General features: G+C 51.2%; 1 long non-coding RNA gene across 2 annotated transcripts in view; it reads left to right on the forward strand.

Moving 5' to 3' along the window:
• The first annotated feature begins 2,936 nt into the window (after window positions 1–2,936).
• The window catches only part of LOC112059567 (uncharacterized), a 38,695-nt gene continuing 27,289 nt past the window's right edge, over window positions 2,937–14,342 (forward strand). For both annotated transcript variants that reach the window (XR_006172203.2, XR_002888873.3), the window contains exon 1: window positions 2,937–3,131. This is a non-coding gene — a long non-coding RNA (uncharacterized LOC112059567). The remainder of the gene's footprint in view (window positions 3,132–14,342) is intronic.

Below are 14,342 nucleotides of genomic sequence, written 5' to 3' on the forward strand. Positions count from 1 at the left end.
CTGAGCTTTCAGCTGACATCTTCTACTTCTGGAGACAATTTGGGGTAGTGGTGGTATCGGGATGCCCCTGCCCAGGAGAGGTTCAGAACTGAGGAAGTTAACATAGAGACAGCTTTATCATCTCTGATCCTTGCAGAGGGAGGCCCTGTACTGTCAGGCCTGAGGTCATTGGCTGGGCAAAGTGGAGCTAAATACGGATTTCAGCAGCCAGTGATTTAATCCCAGAGATTGTGATGAGCACAAATAATTCATTCCTCTGGAGAAAGAGAGAGGCCTATGTTAAAAAATCAAAAACCAAAGCATCCTTGGAAAGATGGGAAATTAACTCCCGGCCAAATTCTGGTCACTCTTACATCTGTGTAAATCCCGAGCAATTCAACTGAAGGCAATGGAATTACACTGGGATAACCAAGGACTTGTTTGTGCTGTGGGTTTTGCACTGATGCTGCAACAGGGAGAACCACCTGTATCGTTGCACTGTAGTAGTGGAAAGAGTGACTTGCACCTGGGTAAACTGCACCAAGGGAGGCAGCGTTGACTAGTGCAGATTGCCTCGAACACTCGACAGTTGCAGGAGGCCTGGGTACTATTCCTACCACTGGTTTGCTGGTGGACGTTGGTCACTCCCCCAGTCGGTGGCTCAGTTTCCCCATCTGTAAAATGAGGGTAAAGATATTGACCTCATTTATAAGGGGCTGTGAGATCTCATGAAGAGCACAATTATGAAGTCACTCATGTCAAGTCACGCCAGTGCTAATGGGCCTGACTCGCATTGCTCTGTGCTTGGTGTATGCGCTGACACCAGTGCATCTGATGAAGTGGGCTGTAGCCCACGAAAGCTTATGCTCAAATAAATTTGTTAGTCTCTAAGGTGCCACAAGTACTCCTCATTCTTTTTTCAGTGCTCAGTGGGTGTCAAATGTTAACAGGTCAGAATAGAAGTGTTTTTACATCCACTTTGGATGAGTGCAGATGACTGTTGAAGGTGCTGGGCAAAAAAGAATCAGGCCCTGGGATAGCAATGTATTAGTGTCATTACAATCAACCCTTTGGTGCTACACGAATCAAAGTAGCAAACAATCTGTGGAGCTGTACCAGTGCAGAATGAAATTTTAGTTGTACTTATTTTCCTAGTGCTTTTTATGTAGCCTGTTGTAAAAACAAGGCAAATATCTAGATGTACCCCCGGGAAGACCTGATGTACCCCCTGGAAGACCTCTGAATACCCCTGGTTGAAAACCATTGGCTTAAGCTGCATCAAGTTAGTTCATCTGTTTGTATATTACTGGAGCCTACAAATGCTTACTGCCAGTTACAGCTGTTAGTACTGAGAGGCGTCCCATTGACTTCAATGGCGCCTATTGACTTTGGTAGGGCTACACCCAGCAGTAAGCATTACGCATAATAGCAAGTACTTGCAGGATCAGGCCTTAGTATTCATTATTTTAATAAGCGACCTGCACTACAGAAACATGTCAGTAACAATTCATGCACAAAACAGCTTGGCGCCGAGTCTGATCTCACTCTCGCTTGGTGTGATAGTCCATGAATTCTGGTGGAGTTATTCCTGATTTTTACACTAGCGAAACTCAGATCAGAATATCTGTTAGTCTTTAAGGTGCCACCAGACTCCTTGTTGTTTTTGTAGATACAGACTAACACGGCTACCCCCTGATACTTCAGATCAGAATCAGATTCAGTATTCTTTGACCTGCCAGGGTGTTGTGAGGCTGATTAGTATTTGCTAAGCACTTTGACAGTGCTACCTGCTGAGTATTGTTATTCACTACAGAAGCAGAGAGCATTACGATCATAATTTGCAAGTAATTCATTTTAATGAGGCGAATTCGGTTCAGCCCGAGTTTCCTTCCAGACTGAGCCCAGGGCAGTTTCATTTTTTAACCTGGCAATAGTTATTGCTTCTGTCAGCCACAGCTAAAGCATTACAATGTTCAGCTGCAGCTGTTTTGTTAGCAATAAGCGATGCAGCAGGCAGGCAGATTATTGTAGGAAAGCTCTTTACTAAGCAGACATAGAGGCCAGGGCTAATGCTGAGAGGTTGAGATGTTCAGGCTCGGGCTTGGTCTCTAGGCCCCCATGAGATGGGAGGGTCCCAGTGCTCAGAATGTTTACACCACGACTAAACAGCCCCGCAGCCCAAGCCCTACAAGCAGGGGGGTGGAACAATTTGTATAGGGAGGCAGGGATGGATTAACCCATAGGTTAATAAGGCTGTAGCCTAAGGCCCTCCAATTTTTAGGCCCTACTGTAGGCCCTCCATTCCATACTGAAGTTATAGCTGAGCGGGGCCGTCAGAAATTTTCTGTCTCATTGATATTGCTTTGTACAAATTAATCCATCAAGATTGCAAATTCAATTTATGGTGGCGAATTCAATTTCTCCTCTCCATCCTCCCTTCTCTTTTCTAACAAGGGTCAAAAATGTCCTCCGATCCACCATGATTCAAGAGCATATCAGTGTTTTGTCCCTCTTGAGCACTGAGAATGCAATCGTCAGGTCTTTGAATTACAATGACATCATTCATGACTTTGCCACAGCTAAAGCTACGGGGGGGGGGGGGGGAAATGGTTTGTTTGAAGAGTTGAGTGTAGTGAGAGTAGAATAAACTTGTTCATTTGACATAAATAAATAATATGTAACTATGCATACAGATAAATATTTGACTTCATCATTTTTTTTTGCAAAAAATTCATACTTAGGCCTTTCCCTCCAATCTGCCTTAGGCCCCTCATAACCTTAATCTGGCCCTGTGCTGGGGGTTGGTCCTGAGAGCCACTGAACCAAACTATATAAACCCTGTGTAACCCCTTGGGGGTTTAGAGAGCATGGCCCCTTTTAAATCTTTTTCCTAGGGGGAAGGGGGAGAGTAAGAAAAAAGGAGGGAAACTCCAGGGGGCGGCGCTGGAGCTGCAAGGAGGGGGAGAGGCAGCCTGCAGGCCCTGAAAAAGTGAATCAGAGAGAGAACCTGCCTGAAGCCTCAGAAGGACAGGGCCGATCGGGGACACCCCAGGACAGGAGCCAGGAGGAGCACTGTGCCAGGGAGGACTCGCCCGAGAAGGACAGGCCAGAGCTGGACCCAGTATCACGGCTGCCGAGAGCTGCATGGGGCTGTGAGTACTGGAGCTTGGGACTCTGCATTGGGAACAAGGAGGGAGGTTGCTAGGTAGTTAAGTGGGGAGGTGGTCGCTCTGTGTGGCTTTGCAGAGAGCGGCAGAAGAGGGCACCAGAGGGGTTTGTTGGGGGAAAGTTCACTGGCGCCGAAGACGACCAGGAGCACCCAAGACTCACCACTGGACTGGAACTAGGGTGACCAGACGTCGGGACTGTCCCGATATTTGCTTGTTTGTGCCGCGTCCTGACCGATTTGCGGTCGGGAAACTGGACAAACAAGCAATTTTGCCACCCTGGAAGGGCTCTTGCCCCCTCCCCGACTCCGCCCCCTCCATCCCCTATTGGCTCCCTCCCCAAATCCCCGCCCTGGCCCTGCCTCTTCCCCATGCATGTGGCACTCCTCCTCCCTTCCAGGCTTGCTGCTGTAATGGCGTGGACTCGGGGCCGCACAAATGGCCATGTAAAGTTTATCGGCTTGAACGGTACCCCGGCAGGCTCCCCGCCCCGCGCCAGCATGTTGCGCCGGCCGCCGCAGGCCAGGTAAGGAGCCGAGTCGCCCCCTCCCCCCTCGTCCTGGCTCCTCAGCTGAGCTCCCCCGTCACCCTCCTGGGGGAGCAGCCCCCTTGCCAGCCCCCCTTGCCCGCCCGGTGTCCGTACTTACTAGCCACAGGAACTGGAAGCCGGCCACCACCCCCTCCCTCCAGGCTTGCGCCGGCATTCCAGCTGCAAGCCTGGGAGGGAGGAAGAATGCCGCTCAGCTGAGGAGCCGGGGGGAGGGAGGGACTCGGTTCCTTACCTGGCCTGCGGCAGCCGGCGCAACATGCTGGTGCGGGGCGGGGACGCTACCCCCCTACAGGGTAGGGCGAGGAGCCGGCCGGGGTCCCCCCCGCAGCCAATAAACTTTACGTGCCCACTTGCACGGCCCTGAGCCGCTCTCCCCTGCCGCTGCCGGGGTCTGGAGCCCCACACCTCTCGCTCCAGCGGCTCCTTCCCCGCAGGGCGGCGGGATGTGCCGCATGTGCCCGGGGCCCGGGGGCAGCGGCCATGGCGCAGCCGGCACCTGCAAAACAGCTTTTTTTTTTTTTTGGGATGGGTTTTTTTTTGCTCCGCCCCCCTCCCCCTCCGTGCGTCCCGATATTCCCCCCATCCCCTCCCCTGCATCCCTGATATTTCCTGTCAGTGATCTGGTCACCCTAACTGGTACTTTGCTCAGGACTCTTGAACTCTGTGTGCAGACACATTGTTCAGTGTCTGCCCTGTCAGACTGTGCTACCACTGGGCCTGTGGGGCCTTGATTTGGAGGCAACCCTTTTCTACTGCTCCCCCTATATTTCCCCTTGTTGTATTTCTCCTCTCATCCCTCTGTAAATAAATATTTCCCTTTGTTATATCCATTGTACTTTTCCTGAGGGTGTGTGTTCACTCTGGGGGTTTGGAATAGGTGCCCCTGGGGTGGAAGGGATTTCTCCTGCTGCATTCCTGCGCACGCCATCTCTTGGCCAGAGCTGCCTGCAGAGCAGACTCCATCTTGGCCACGAGAGTGCTAAAGTTACACCTGTATATGATGGAAACCACTTCAGGCCAGGAGGTGCGGCAGCCCCCGCAGCAACCCTTGTTCCAGCACCTATTCTCAAGCTTGAGTCAGCTGGCACGGGCCAGCCGTGCCTGTCTACTTGCAATGTTGGCATACCTTCAGAGGCCTCTACAGTCAGGCCCGGCCCCTGAAGATCAAAAGACCTGGATTCTATTTCCAGCCACCTCTGCCAGCGATTCATAGGGTGACCAGATGTCCCGATTTTATAGGGACAGTCCTGATTTTTGGGTCTTTTTCTTATATAGGCTCCTATTACCCCCCAACCCCGTCCTGATTTTTCACCCTTGCTGTCTGGTCACCCTATCACAGCATGACCTTAGATAGTCTTGGACCTTAGTTGGTGTTGGTCCTGCTTTGAGCAGGGGATTGGACTAGATGACCTCCTGAGGTCTCTTCCAACCCTAATCTTCTATGATTCTCCCCTCTACGTCCCCCTGTTTCCTCTCCCTTTGTCTCTTGGCTCTTTAGAAAGTAAGCTCTTGGTGGCAGAGGCTCTCAGCAGGTGTTGCTACGGACGGTATTATACTGAAGTAGATTCCTCATGAAACCTGGTACTTTTCCTCCAGTCCCCCTCGTTCTACTACAGCATCAGATTTTTAATTCTACTTTGTATTAAGAAACTAAAGGAGGAAATCAAGACGCAGCCCTTGTTTAGCCTTTTTCATGAGAAGTGAGAGTAAAGTGGTTATGTTTCTATGGAAAAAGTTTTACAGTATTTAAGCAGTTTTTAAAAGCAACCTATAGAGTCCTGTAGCAATTCCATGTGCAAATTTATAAGACTGTTTTAAAAATTCTATATAAAGGATCTCATTCGCTATTACATTCTATTTTAGAATAATTTCTACACAACCCTACTTGGTTTCATCCCTATTAAAACCTATCGGACTTAATATCAGTAAGGAGAAGTTAGAAGTGGGTGGGGAAAAAGCCCTGGCTAGCAAAGGAGTTTGTTTTTAAAGGATTTTGTTTCTCTTATAAGCTTGCACGGTGCTGATCTCTTTCCATACCCGTTGAAGTCAATATTCCAGCCGTCGAGATGTATTGGTATAAATACTTATGAAGAGCGAATGATAAGTTAAGAAAATCATCTAAAATTGACAACTAGCCCAATGCAGTATGAATATGGCTTTTGAAATCTGTGTTTTGTTGGCTAGTTACTTACTACCTAAGACTAGAAGCTCTTTGGGGTTGTCTTTTTTTTCTGTATGTGTACAGCATGTAACATAATGGGTGCTGGGCCATTACTTGGGCTCCTAGGTGTCACTGCAATACAAATATACAAACAGCAACCACCATCCAATCATGGGAAAGAATGGGACTTACATAACCTACCAGCAGCGAACAGCAAGTCTTTGCAACGCATCCTTCAAGAAGTACGTCCAGTTTAAGAATCAACCTGGGAAGAAAAACTCACAACAGTTTTGGACTAGATTGGCATTTTGCAAACTCCTTGTGGACAAATGAAGAGCCATGAAAATAAAGGAGTAAATGATTCATTGCCAACTTGTTTACCCTCCCGTAGGGTGGAGCTCTGAGGTCAGTGGGACTTGAGCATGGACAGGGGCTCCACTCTGCCTTGAAGGCCCAATCCTGTTCCAGCCAATGGGCCTAATCTGTGAAGAGCTAAGCAGTTCCTGCAAGATGCAGAGTGTTCTCCATTCCCACTGAAGTCCTACTCTGGCATGTCTTCAGCCTGTCCCGCTAGGGTAGGGGGATTTAAGAGGAGCTGAAGACCTGGCCTCTAGATTAGAGATGATGGATCATACTCTAGTGGACAGTCCTGCCTTGAGAGGCAGCATGGTTCAGTGGCTACAGCAAGGCACTTAGAAGACATGGTTCTATTTCCACCTCTGCCAATTATTCTCAGTGTGACCTTGGAGGCTTGGGGTATGTCTACACTACGGGATTAATCCGAATTTACAGAATTCGAATTTTGGAAACAGATTGTATAAAGTCGAATGTATGTGGCCACACTAAGCACATTAATTCGGCGGTGTGCATCCATGTACCGGGGCTAGCGTCGATTTCCGGAGCGTTGCACTGTGGGTAGTTATCCCATAGCTATCCCATAGTTCCCGCAGTCTCCCCCGCCCATTGGAATTCTGGGTTGAGATCCCAGTGCCTGATGGGGCAAAAAACATTGTCGCAGGTGGTTCTGGGAACAGCCTCACCCCTCCCTCCCTCCATGAAAGCAACAGCAGACAACCATTTCGCGCCTTTTTTCCTAGGTGAACACTGCAGACTCCATACCACGGCAAGCATGGAGCCCGCTCAGCTCAAGACAGCAGTCATGAACATTGTAAACACCTCGCGCGTTCTCGTGCAGTTTATGCTGAACCAGGACCAGAAAAACGAGGACAGGAGGAGGCGGCGACGGCAGCGCAGCGACAAGAGTGATGAGGACATGGACATGGACACAGAATTCTCTCAAACCACGGGTCCTTGTGCTTTGGAGATCATATTGTTAATGGGGCAGGTTCTATCCGTGGAACGCCGATACTGGCCCCGGGAAACAAGCACAGACTGGAGGGACCACATAGTGTTCCAGGTGTGGGACGATTCCCAGTGGCTGCGAAACTTTCGCATACGTAAGGGCACTTTCATGGAACTTTGTGACTTGCTTTCCCCTGCCCTGAAACGCCAGAATACCAAGATGAGAGCAGCCCTCACAGTTGAGAAGTGAGTGACGATAGCCCTGCAGAAGCTTGCAACGCCAGACAGCTACCGGTCAGTCAGGAATCAATTTAGAGTGGGCAAATCTACTGTGGGGGCTGCTGTAATGCAAGTAGCCAAAGCAATCACTGAGCTGCTGCTACGAAAGGTAGTGACTCTGGGAAATGTGCAGGTCATAGTGGATGGCTTTGCTGCAATGGGATTCCCTAACTGTGGTGGGGCGATAGATGGAACCCATATTCCCTATCTTGGCACCAGAGCACCAGGGTACCCAGTACATAAACCGCAAAGGGTACTTTTTAATGGTGCTGCAAGCACTTGTGGATCACAAGGGACGTTTCACCAACATCAACGTGGGCTGGCTGGGAAGGGTTCATGATGCTCGTGTATTCAGGAACACTAATCTGTTTAAACGGCTGCAGCAAGGGACTTACATTCCGGACCAGAAAATAACCGTTGGGGAGGTTGAAATGCCAATAGTTATTCTTGGGGACCCAGCCTATCCCTTAATGCCATGGCTCATGAAGCCATACACACGCAGCCTGGACAGGAGTCAGGAGCTGTTCAACTACAGGCTGAGCAAGTGCAGAATGGTGGTAGAATGTGCATTTGGCCGTTTAAAAGGTCGCTGGCGATCGTTACTGACTCGCTCAGACCTCAGCCAAACCAATATCCCCATTGCTGTGTGCTCCACAATCTCTGTGAGAGTAAGGGGGAGACCTTTATGGCGGGGTGGGAGGCTGAGGCAAATCGCCTGGCTGCTGATTACATGCAGCCAGACACCAGGGCGATTAGAAGAGCACACCAGGAAGCGCTGCGCATCAGAGAAGCTTTGAAAACCAGTTTCATGACTGCCAGGCTACAGTGTGAAATTTCTGTTTGTTTCTTCTTCATGAAAACCTGCCCCCTTTATTGACTCATTCTCTGTAAGGAACTGTAGATGTCCCAGGGTGGGGCTCGTCCCTCACAGGGGCGGCTGGGAGCCAGGCCGGCTCACTACACGAGGCGGGGGGAGCAGTTCAGCCTTGCGTGCCCAGGCCTAGGTCGGGCAGGCAGCCAACCGTAGTACAGGGCTCAGGCCCTCAGGCAGAGGCTGAGCAACAAACAGTAAGTTCAGGGGCTCAGGCCCTCAGGCAGGGGCTGAGCAAACAAACAGTAAGTTCAGGGGCTCAGGCCCTCAGGCAGGGAGGAGGAGAGACTGCCACCCCGCGTGGGGTGGCAGGGGGAACACAGGCCCACGCACTCCACTGTGTTCCAGCCCGGGGCCCTATCAGCAGCAGTCCGTCTGCTGCTGGATCAGTGGGGATCCTGACCGCAACACACTGACATGGGTTCGGGGTCAGCTATCCCCGGGCCACTTCCCATCTCCTCCTCCATGGGTACCTGCATGTCCTAAGCCTCGTCAGCCGTGTTCCAGATCATGGTCTCCTCAGGGCAGCGAGCGCTGGGTAGGTCGGGCGGCTCCTCCGGACCCTCGGTGAGGGGAAGTTCAGTCCGCTCCTCAGGATACCGGGCTCGGGGCAGGCTCGGCCAGTCCTCCTCAGGATACCGGGCTCAGGGCAGGCGTGGCCCAGCAGGAGCTCGGGCACCAGCGTCTGTCCTCTCCCGCGGTCGGGCTGCAACTGAGCGCTGGGGCCAGGCCTTTATACTTCCTGTCCCGCCCCTTGACTTCCGGGGGGCGGGGACAGGCGGTGACTCCGCCCACTCTGGCGGCTGTTCTGGCTCGTCCCGCACAGGGGCGGCTGGGAGCCAGGCCGCCTCACTACAGGAACCCACCCTCCCCTTCCCCCAGTTTGCTTTCAAAGGAAATAAAGTCACTATCGTTTAAAAGTCATTTATTCTTTATTAATTGATTATAAAAAGAGGGAGAGAACCCGGGTGGGGTTTGGGAGGAGGATCGGCGGGAAGGAAAAGGCCACGAAAAAAAGATTAAAAATGTGACAGCCTTTTGCTTGGGCTGTCCACTGGGGTGGAATGGGAGGGTGTACGGAGCCTCCTCCCTCCCCCCCCCTCATTCTTACACGTCTGGGTGAGGAGGCTATGGAACATGGGGAGGGGGGAGAGGGGTTATACAGGGGTTGTAGCGGCACTCTGTTATCCTGCTGCCGTTCCTGAAGCTCCACCAGACGCCGGAGCATGTCTGTTTGCTCACGCAGCAGCCCCAGCGTTGCATCCTGCCTCCTCTGATCTTCCTGCCGCCACCGCTCATCTCAAGCGTCTCTCCTCTACTCACGTTGGTCCCTCCTGTCCTCACGTTGGTCCCTCATGTTCTCACGTTGGTCCCTCCTGTCCTCACGTTCACTGGCATCTTTCCTATACTTTGAAACCGTGTCCTTCCACTCATTCAGATGAGCTCTTTCACTGCGGGTAGATTCCATGATTTCCACGAACATCTCGTCTCGCATCTTCTTTTTCCGATGCCTTATCTGAGGTAGCCTTTGGGACGGAGGAGGGAGGCTTGAAAAATTTGCAGCTACTGGAGGGAGGGAAAAAAGGAGAGAATTTTTTAAAAAGATACATTTTACAGAACAATGCGTATACTCTTTCACGGTGACCAACACTATTCACATTACATAGCACATGTGATTTCTGTGCAAGGTCGCATTTTGCCTCTTAATATTGAGTGCCTGTGGCTTTGCTGCTAGAGATCACAGACGCAGGTCCGGGCAACAGAATTCGGCTTGCATGCGGCCATGGTAAGCCATTGTCTTTCGGCTTCTGCGCCCTCCTTTCCCACATACCAAGCAAAGCTCGTTGAGTGCTGCGGTTTTCCTGTTAACCTTCAGCAGCAGAAAACAAACTCCCCCCCCCCCCCCATCCAATTCTCTGGATGATTGCTTTATCCCTCCCCCCACCGCGTGGCTGGTATCAGGGAAGATCCCTGCAGGAACCAAACTAACACTCCCCACCCCGCCATGAATTCTCTGGGATGATCGCTTTACCCCTCCCCCCCCACCGCGTGGCTGGTATCAGGGAAGATCCCTGCTAGCCAAACGCGAAAAGCTCAACGCCAATTCCTCCCCCCCCCCCCCCACCGCGCTTGGCTGCAGGGAAGGATTTCTTTTCAGCCACAGGCAAACAGCCCAGTAGGAACGGCCACCTCTGTCCCCTTAATTAAATTCCTGTATTTCAACCAGGTTACCATGAGTGATATCACTCTCCTGAGGATTACACAGAGAGATAAAGAACGGATGTTGCTTGAATGCCAGCAAACACCGGGACAATACGCTGCCAGGCTTTGTCATGCAATGATACTAGATTACTTGCTACTAGCATGGCGTGGTCAAGTGTCCTACCATGGAGGACGGAATAAGGCTGCACTGCCCAGAAACCTTGTGGCAAGGCTTTTGGAGTACCTCCAGGAGAGCTTCATGGAGATGTCCCTGGAGGATTTCCGCTCCATCCCCAGACACATTATCAGACTTTTCCAGTAGCTGTACTGGCCGCGAATGGATCCCGAGTCCTCAGGGCAAAGTAATCATTAAAAAACGCTTGCTTTTAAAACAAATTTTATATTTAAAAAGGTAAACTCACCTGAGGTCCCTTCCATGGGGTCATGGTCTTGGATACTGGCTTGGGAGAGTACTTCAGTCAGGCTGAGAAAAAGATCCTGGCTGTTGGGGAGAACGGAGTGCTGTGTGCTCTCCGCAAGCTCGTCCTCCTCCTCCTCTTCCCCATCTGCAGAATCCTCAAGTGTAGCTGATGAGATTACCCCCGCCTCGGAATTCACGGTCAGAGGTGGGGTAGTGGTGGCGGCCCCCCCTAGAACTGCATGCAGCTCGTCGTAGAAGCGGCATGTCCGCTGCTCTGACCCGGAGTGACCGTTTGCCTCCTTTGTTTCTTGATAGGCTTGTCTGAGCTCCTTGACTTTCACGCGGCACTGATCTGAGTCCCTATGGTGGCCTCTCTCCATCATGCCTTCGGAGATTTTTTCAAAAGTTTTGGCATTTCGTCTTTTTGAATGAAGTTCTGCTAGCACTGAATCCTCTCCCCATATAGCGATCAGATCCGTTACCTCCCGTACGGTCCATGCTGGTGCTCTTTTTCGATTATCGGTCTGCATGGTTACCTGTGCTGGTGAGCTATCTGTGGTCACCTGTGCTCTCCACGCTGGGCAAACAGGAAATAAAATTCAAATGTTCGCGGGGCTTTTCCTGTCTACCTAGCCAGTGCATCCGAGTTCAACTTGCTGTCCAGAGCGGTCACAATGGTGCACTGTGGGATAGCTCCCGGAGTCCAATACCATCGAATTGCGGCCACACTAACCCTAATTCGAAATGACAATATCGATTTTGGTGCTACTCCGCTCGTCGGGGTGGAGTACAGAAATCGATTTTAAGAGCCCTTTATTTCGAAATAAATGGCTTTGTTGTGTGGATGGGTGCAGGGTTAGTTCGATTTAACGCTGCTAAATCCGAATTAAAGTCATAGTGTAGACCAGGCCTTGGACCTCCCCGCTACGTCCCTCTATTTCCCCTCCCTTTGTCTCTGGTCTCTTTAAAATATAAGCTCTTGAGGGCAGAGGCTCTCACCAGGTGTTCATATGGACGGTTCTTAGCACAGATCTTGGCTGGCACCTGAGGCACTACAGTCATACTGCTATTAGTGCATTGACTGGGAGAAGGACAGGATAACCTCAGCGATCTTTCCCCATCTGTGACTCTGCGTCGATGAATCAAACTGTATGAAAGTTACACTTTGCAAGAGCTTCCCCAGAGAGCTGAAGTCAAGCAGGGACCAAAGCGCAGAAGCACCCTGAGCATGTAATTGCAACAGTCAGCGAGCACGGTTCTATTCAACCTATTTTAAATTGGGTGGAATGTAATTGATGGTTGTAACGAAGAAATGGGGATGATTTGTAACCCTTCCCCCTGGGCACCTACCATGAGATCCAGAGCAAGGCACACGTGCGAAAGGAAACAGCTGCCTAGGGGTGGCTGAAACCCACATCACAGGTATTCCAAACGCTCTGCACTGGAGTGTGTTAGCATTAGGAATGCAAATAATTAGGGAGACATGGAAGCTATTAGTAAAACGTACCATGATGCAAACCTAGGACTTGATCCAATCAGAGAGAATCCCATTGACTTCCAAGCGCAATGGATTGGGCCCTTAGTGTTCACACTGATTATGCTTGGCTGTGGGAGAGGCGTGCAGGGGGATTGGGTGGGAAAGCCGCCTTCTCCTTCCTCCCTGCAGGAAGTGGCTTGGCCCAATGGCAGTCTTTGTGTTCCTCTGCCCCCAGGGACTGCTCTGAACAAGTTGTGCAAGAGAGTATTCCCTTGTGTCCCTTGAAAACTGACTTTTCAGGGTGACTCCTTCCATTTGTATTTCAGTGGCTGCAACGTGAGCTCAGCCTTGTGATAGGAGCAGTCCGATCCAAGCCCCAAGGCCAGGTGTAGGGACACCCTCAGATCCCTCTATTATTTGTAGAGTGAGCGAGAGGGCTTGTGAGTACAGTAACTTTGGATCGAAGTGTATGAAACTTCATAGATTCTAAGGACAGAAAGGACTACAGTGATTATCTAGTCTCACCTCCTCCACAACACAGGGCATAAAACGTCCCTGACCTAGAACTTCCCTGCCAGGCGTGTTTTGAACCATAGGTGCCGACTCCGTGGGTGCTCCGGGGCTAGAGCACCCACGGGGAAAAATTGGTGGGTGCTCAGCACCCACTGGCAGCTCCCCGCCCTGCCCCCCTGCCCCAGCTCCCCTCTGCCACCTCCCCTGAGCGCGCCGCGTGCCTGCTTTTCCCCCCAGCTCCCAATGCTTGCACTGCAAAACAGCTGTTTTGCGCAGCTGGGAGGGAGGGAGGAGGAGGGGGAACACGGCGCACTCGGGGAAGAGGCAGGGCTGGGGCGGGGATTTGGGGAAGGAGTCCAATAGGGGCAGGGAGGGGGTGGAGTTGGGGCGGGGACTTTGGGGAAGAGGTTGGAATGGGGGTGGGGGGGACGGGGGCGGGGAAAGGGTGGAGTTGAGGCGGGGCCGGGGTGGGGGGGCACGAGCCCCCACTGGCGCTGGGGAAGTTGGTGCCTATGTTTTGAACACCAAAAGTATAACTGCATTCAAAAAAGAATTAGCTAAATTCCTGGAGGACAGGTCCATCCATGGCTATTAGCCAAGATGGTCAGGGATACAACCCCTTGCTCTGGGTGTCCCTAAACCTCTGACTGCTAGGAGCTAGGGCTGGATGACAGACTATCACTTGATAAGTTGCCCTATTCTGTTCACTGCCTGTGAAGCATCTGGCACCACTGTCGGAAGACAGGATACGGGCTAGATGGACCATTGGTGTGACCCAGTATGGCCATTTGCATGTTCTGTTTGAACTTTACCCAGCAGTGCTTTTCCAGATGAACAACAGAAGAACCAAGGAAAGGCAGAGGCCTGTCTGGATATGCTGGAAGACCTGGCACTCCAGAGAGGCGTAGAAAGTTCAGAGCGGGGGGGAAAGCGACTACAAATGGCCATGGGTAGCAACTTGCTTCCTGATTTTAGAGTCACTTACTTAACCCCTTGGGGGCAAAAAGGTTAGGAGTCCTGCTGCTTATAGTATCAGAGGGGTAGCCGTGTTAGTCTGAATCTGTAAAAAGCAACAGAGGGTCCTGTGGCACCTTTAAGACTAACAGGTTTCAGAGTAGCAGCCGTGTTAGTCTGTATCTGCAAAAAGAAGAACAGGAGTACTTGTGGCACCTTAGAGATTAACAAATTTATTAGAGCATAAGCTTTCATGGACTACAGCCCACTTCTTCGGATGCGTGGGCCGTAGTCCACGAAAGCTTATGCTCTAATAAATTTGTTAGTCTCTAAGGTGCCACAAGTACTCCTGTTCTTCTTTTTAAGACTAAGGCCTTGGCTACACTTACCCGCTAGTTCGGCGGCTGGCAATCGAACTTCTGGGTTCGACTTATCGCGTCTAGTCTGGACGCGATAAGTCGAACCC

The sequence above is a fragment of the Chrysemys picta genome, chromosome 2, assembly GCF_011386835.1.
Source record: "Chrysemys picta bellii isolate R12L10 chromosome 2, ASM1138683v2, whole genome shotgun sequence".
In the NCBI taxonomy this organism is placed as follows: Eukaryota; Metazoa; Chordata; order Testudines; family Emydidae; genus Chrysemys; species Chrysemys picta.